This window comes from Nymphaea colorata, chromosome 7, assembly GCF_008831285.2.
Source record: "Nymphaea colorata isolate Beijing-Zhang1983 chromosome 7, ASM883128v2, whole genome shotgun sequence".
NCBI classification, from domain to species: Eukaryota; Viridiplantae; Streptophyta; class Magnoliopsida; order Nymphaeales; family Nymphaeaceae; genus Nymphaea; species Nymphaea colorata.
Genome location: NC_045144.1, coordinates 23118525 through 23125558, shown reverse-complemented (window position 1 = coordinate 23125558; position 7034 = coordinate 23118525). Strand labels below are relative to the sequence as shown.

Genomic DNA, 7034 nt, shown 5'->3' with positions numbered 1-7034 from the left:
TTCTTTTTATTTGATCATTTGTTGAGCGCATAAGTGTACTTCTTTTGAAAATCTAGCTAAGGTAATTATAATAGTATTCTTTGATTTTATAAATTATTCATTGTAGAAAAGCTATTCACCTATCTCATGCAAAAGTACACTGTAGGTATTTTGATATATAAGCCCGAAGATATATATATATAATTGATGCTTATCGCAATTAAGATTCTAGTGAAGTTACTAAATCCAAATCAGAAGTTGTGCAATAGAAAAGGCTTGTTTGATGGTTTAGTTTATTGATATCACCTAACCTAATATCAAAAATGCTGTCAGAAAAGGGTAAGCTACCCTAATTTGCAAAAACTAAACTACTGGGCCTAGGGCAATGAAAGAAAGGCAACAACTGGGCACTGTGTTGTAGTTGATGATAATCATGTCGCTTAAAGAGTAAGAAACAAAATGCATGCTATGTCTAAATCTGGCGTTGGAAGAGAGAATTTTCTGTGCCATGGCTACCACAACCTGCGAGTAGTGAAGATAATGGTCAATGAGGAACTAATTTATATTCATAAGAATATATTTTCACAAGTATTATTCGAAACATACATGTAGAACGCATGACCAAAGTAAAGATAGACGAATACAAAAATGAGAAAATGGACCTCTAAATTTATTCACCGATAGACGGAAGACCGGGTCAAGACGTTGAACTCCAACACCATCCTGAAGAAAAGTTCTGGAAAAAAATCGACTCAGCTACGTGGCATTGATATGACGGTGCTGGTATTAAATAATGCAAACATTTTGCTTGAGGTAGGTGGCCTGGAGGACCCAGCTTTCAGAAAATAACGTCATAGGTCTTGTCAATGTACAAGCCATGAAAGTCAAGCAAAATATGCTATTCTGCTACTTTGCCAATTCACTGATCCAATATGACTTTTCCGATGCCTCGGAAATGACGTGTTGAGAATTGTCTTCATACGTCACAAGCCATAGTTACCCTTCCCGGAGCAGATGATACCTTCCTGTATGGGTCCGAGTTTCCTGAGGTTGACGATGCCTTCTCGGATGAGACTGAGCTTGCCGAAGTTGACGATCCCTGATCCGAAGATGGATACTGCAGAAGGAGTTGGTTCATGCTTGATCGTGGATACCCAGATTCTGGTGTTCTAGATCTTGTAGCGGCACATCCCCATTAAGAAACTGAGTCAACTGCCGCATGTTTGGCCTTGATTCAGGTGCACTCTGTGAACACAGCAGGCCAAGCTTCAGCACAAGCTCTGCTTCCTCGACGACAAAGCTCGTTCCGAGCCTTTTATCCATGGCGTCCAGTATTCGTCCACCTTTCCACATAGAGTGGACCAACTCCACCAGAATCATCTTGTCAGAGGGCCTTTCGGGCTCAATTGGCCTCCTTCCACAGGCCACCTCTAGGAGCAAGGCACCTATGAGTACACATCGGAGCTCGTCGTGGATTTGCTGGTGCGAGAGAGCTCCGGCGCCATGTAACCTAGACTACCAACGACGTGGGTAGTCTTGGGATTGGTACCATGGTCATAGAGTCTGGCAAGCCCAAAGTCACCCAACCTGCCATTTAGATCACCATCCAACAAAACGTTACTTGCTTTAACATCTCTATGCACGACCACTTGCTCCCACTCTTCGTGAAGATACAGCAAGCCTAAAGCAATTCCCTTTAGAATCTTGAACCTCTGTTCCCAACTCAGCCTGCTCCCTTTCGTCCCAAAAAGATGACTGTCTAGACTCCCGTTCTGCATGAACTCATAAACCAGGAGTAGATCTTCTCCTCGTCTACACCAACCATGCAATTGGACCAGGTTTCTGTGCCTCATCCTCCGCAAGATTGACACTTCTGCCACAAATTCCCTCATCCCCTGCTTTGAACAATGTGAGACTTTCTTCACTGCAACCTCGATTCTGCTTCTGGGCAGCACACCTTTGTAGACACTGCCAAAGCCTCCTTTCCCCAACTCTTCCTTGAAACCTTTAGTTGCCCTGTAGATTTTCTTGTAGGGGAGCCTATGTGGGTAGTCCATCTCCCATCCTTCTATCTTCTCAGACGTGAGCTTCCTCTTCCTCTTGGTCAAATAAGATATGCCAACCTTGAAGATGAGAAATAACAGGGCCACTAATGCTGCAGAAATGAAAAGGAACAGCTTAAAAGACTTCCATAGTGGAGTACGATCCCGAGGAATAGAAGGAAGGCGTGAGAGGTCCAATTCTGGTGCGTTTCCGTCCATCGGAAATCTCCATGCCAAGATATAGTGCTTGCTTTCTAGCTTTTGAATGCCAGCAGAGAATCCAACATACATGTGTTCAAGCAGAACAGGGGATAGATCAATGGAATATGATATGAGGGAACGGTTAGGCTTGAGCGGGTGTGACAATGGAGCTATGGTGACATTAAGTTGCTTTCCCTGCCCATCGTATTCTATCCATGCCTGAATGGAAGTCTGGCTGTCAAGAACCACTTTTTCTTTCTTGCCAAACTCAGTATAGTAAGTGGCAGGCTTCGAGAAACTGGAGTTGGCACCGTTCACGTCGATGCCCACATGGTTTCCATCTTTATCATTCATTTTTTCTTGTTGAACCGTGTCGAATTCAACTGCAAATACATGATTGGCTGGGTTTCCGTTGTTCTCACCGTTGAAAAGGCCGAGGTAGCTGCCTCCGGTGGCCTGCGAGAAGTTGGTGGCCGGCGCCAGGACGAATGCGAAGCCATGGCCGCCTGACTCCGGGAACTGGGATACGATTTCGAACACGAAACAGGTACTGAACGATTTGGTTTTCTTAGCACCAGGAGGCTTTTTGAACTGCAGAATGGCAGGGTAGAACGCGTGGCCTTTGATGCCTGGATTCGTGGCAAGGTGACCGTTGGTCAGGGAAAGAGCCCCCGTTCTCGTAACAGTTGCAGAGTCGGATAGGTTCAGGTCTGAGGGGCTGAAGCGGTTGAAGAGAAAGGTGCTGTTGAGTGAAGTTGCAGGTGATCTGCAGATATGAGCAAGAATGTGAACAAGGAAGATGAGAAGGAACCTTGAACGGGGAAGGGCCATGACAGAGAAGACGGCTGAAAATCACAAAAAACGCAACCTTTTCGTTTCCACGGTTTGGCGTCAGTGGACGCTTTCTTATAAGAAGTGTGGATGGGAAAGGGGTGGGGGACGGAAGACTATAATTTATTTCTGGTCATCGGAATTGGAGGAGTACGCCACTATGTACACAACGTATCTACATCATAGGTGGAGTATATTTACTTCAGCATTGTACGTGTACAGTGACATTCTTAACCTATCATTATCACATATCTTTTTTCATTATTTCATATCTCTATACTTTGTCTCATAACTATGATCTCAAACGTTATGGACATGAGATATGATATGGAATGGTGTTCGATAATGAAAAAGCATAGTAAAATAAATGAATATGAGATAATGACTCAGGTATAAAGATAATGACAGGTATATGATATAATGGATATGAGAAAATGTGTACGAAATAACAATAAGAGCATGAAATAATAGGCATGACAATGCAACATGAAGAGACTGAGATAACAACATAAATTGAGACAAAAAAAATGAAGATGTTTGTTTGCTGTTTCGATTTACATTTACCATTGACACAGTCATTCGATCTTATCTGTACTTACAAAAGTTCTTTTTTCTATTAACTAAAGGCATTTTCCACCACCATTATATTGGCGTATTAAATTGTCGTGCCCACATTTATAACCAGCTTCAGAATTGGAGTCGTTTTCGTAATAATGTTATTGGAGGGTATTTGAAAGGCAACAGGGCAATTTTAAATCTTGTCACCAAGCGACACGCCTTTTGTTATGTTATGGGCGACTTGCTTGTTAGGGTTGCTGGTTTCCCCACTTTAATATATAATATGCTCTGCCTTTTATTGACCTTCTTGAATTTCCACAAAAAACTTGACAACTTTATTTGAAAAATGATTATTCCGCCATATTTATTATACATACCAATTAGCCTAGCATTATTATTTGCACTATCTTAGGTTATATGAATTGGAAAGGAATACCAAAAATGAAAAGTATTAGAGAACAACTTTTGTTCGCCTTCCCGAATTATCTTTATTAATTCAAAACTATAACAGAGAATTTGTCATAGCTCTTGGAAATATATATAAAGATCGGTCAACGCATATTGAACACAAAGAGTCAAGCAGTTACCTTCTTACATTAATTATGGTCGTCACAGCAAGGGTAGAGTTGGCTCATTATATAGAAAACATTTTTTTTTTAATTTAAAATGTGTAAAAGAAAAGTTTTTGTTAAAAATGGGCAATCGACTCCATTTTGAGCGATTCTGAACTTGCTCCAAATCTGATTTTGGTTTAGTCAGTTGTCCACTCGTTTGAGCATGCGACTTAGGTTTAAAACATGTTTTGGCATGTGAAATGAGTTTAAAACAAAGGGAAGGTCCGTGCACGCGTGATGCTCAAATTTTGTTGTTTTGAATGCGATTCGAATTTTGGGTCTGAAATGCTTGACTTGGATCTGAACTCAGGTTTTGGTTCTAATTTAGATCTGAAAGTTGGATTTTGTATTTGAATCTTGCGTCTAACTTTGGGTTTTGTGCTTGAGTAAAATAACACAATCTTTTAGAAAAATCTTAGGTGATTACAGATGTCCCTCTTTATTACTAAGCCGGTGTTAGCCGTGCTTAGTGACAAAGATAAGCACCACAAATTTTTCAAACAAAACATGTTGGGAGAAATATATCAGGCTTAACCCCTTACCTGAGTGGGTTGTTTGAGTTAATGTCGCAGGTTTAACCCTTTGTCTGCGCGGGTTTGCCGATATCAGATTCAGGTTTAACCCCCTGAATGGGTTGCCTTGACTTTCATCGCAATTTTAGCCCCTTACCTGTGTGCGTTGCGTTGGCTTGTAGGTTCAACCCTTTATCTGTGTGGGCTGCGTTGGCTTGTAGTGCAGGTTTAACCCCTTTACCTATGTGGGTTACTTTGGCTTATAGTGTAGGTTTAACCCCTTTACCTGCGTGACTTACTTTGGCTTGCAGTGCAGGTTTAACCCCTTTACCTGCATGGGTTGCTTCAGCTTGCTTGTGTGGGTTGCTCTTTTGTCCATAATTTCAAGTTTTACCCATTTCCTGAATGGGTTGGTCCATAACAAGCGACAATGCCCGGAAAGAACCCTCATCAACTCGAATACCTTTGTTGAAGCAAGGAATGAAACCGTGTTGCTCCTTCATTGGTTGTGGCAAGAAAATTTCCTATCACCTCGAGTGCTTTTAGTGAAATTTTTGTTTTCACCCAAGGCTAGATTTTGAACTTGTTAAAATTCTCCAAAATAATGTTTGGGTTGAGCTTGCTTTGAAAAGCCCTTAACCAAACGGCTAAGTTGCACTTGCTCCATAAAATTCCCTTATCTAGTGACATGGTTGAGCTAGCTTTTAGAAAGCTCTGAACCTAGCGGCCGAATTGCACTTGATCAAATCTTTAGCTTAACTGCTAAGTTGATTTGATTGAGATATGATCCTTTTTTCTGTGGACAATGATGATTGTTCATGAAAAATATTTGTTGAAAAAGCAATTTGGAAATGTCTTGAAATAAAAATAAAAAAAATGCCCTAGTATTAGCAATTGCCAAGATTAATAATAGAATTAGGTAGAAGATAAATGGTTGATGTCTTGGTGAAGAAAGTAATGAAAATTTCCTCAATCAAATAGGGTATGAGTAAAATTATATAAAGAAGATATATTTTCTACTAATAGGAAAATGAGGATGCAATGTAATGACATATATATGAATTTTGGAATGCAAAAATTTCTATTTTGCCTCTAAGGAGAAGAAATTGAGGCAATGCTGGTAGAAAAATATAGAAAAATTTCAATTTCTATTTCTATTTTGACTGGTATATGGTTATTCTCATGGCGAGATATCAAGATAATGTAGAAAAATAGAAAATCTTTGTTTTGAAATGGTTAAATCTCAAGTAAAATATAAATATATGAGGTTTGATTCATGAAGATATAGATTCAACAGAGGTGAATGAATAAATCAAAAATCAAATGTCCGACGATTGAAAATAGAATATAATCAGAGCTTTAGTAAAAATCTTGGAATAAACAATGGTCCAATAAAATCATGGAAGTAGTAAAATGGTAAAAGGACACATCATATGTATTGAAGCCGAAAAATTATTGGGCTAAATTTAAATGAGAAAAAAATGAATGTATAGCCCGAGTCAAGCACATGTTGATCACGAACTGAGATTGAGGCGGAGAAACTAATGGAAGTTGCCTCAAAGAATGAACGAATAAACGAAAGGTAATATCACATGTCTGCACTTGGATATAAAAGAATTTTGACATGAAATTGAGACAAAGTTTGAACGAAAGCAATTTATTATAAAAATATGATCGGTAACTAGTGATTCTCATAGAAAGATATGAAGTTAATAATATAGGAAAATAAAGAAAATTACGAGCAATTTATCAATACATGATGTTTAATTCATGCATGTCTAATGATTGACAATAGAGTATACTCGAGTACATGTCTGTTGATTGAAAAATGGAGTATACTCGAATTAAGCAAAGATTAACATCCAATGATAACTCACTCAATAAAATCATGAAAGTATAAAATAGGAAGAAAAATATACTATGGCTGTTGACTCTAGAAAATTGTCAAGCAAAGTCACGTTCGAGAATATGATTCCGAACAAATAAATGATGGATTGACAAAGAGCAATCGATGTCCCAAATTATGAAAGTAGTAAAATACGATGAAATAAACCCTATGAGTACGGAGGATAGAGAATTATGAGGAAAAAGAATGTATAACCTAAGCCAAGCAAAGTTGGTAATTGAATTAGAAAATGTGTGGTCGGACCAATGAATAAATGATGATGATGGATTGATAAAGTACGATAAAATATAGATTTTGAAGCAATTCTACAACAAAAAGATGGACTTGTCAAAAAATAATTGATGACCCATGGGAAGCAAGACACACTATCTGTATTGAAGCTAGAAAGTTA

General features: G+C 38.9%; 1 pseudogene; it reads right to left on the bottom strand.

Annotated features, from left to right (window-relative positions):
* Positions 1-523: 523 nt before the first annotated feature.
* LOC116257356 (L-type lectin-domain containing receptor kinase SIT2-like) lies at positions 524-3090 on the bottom strand (annotated as a pseudogene).
* Between the last annotated feature and the right edge of the window lie 3944 nt (positions 3091-7034).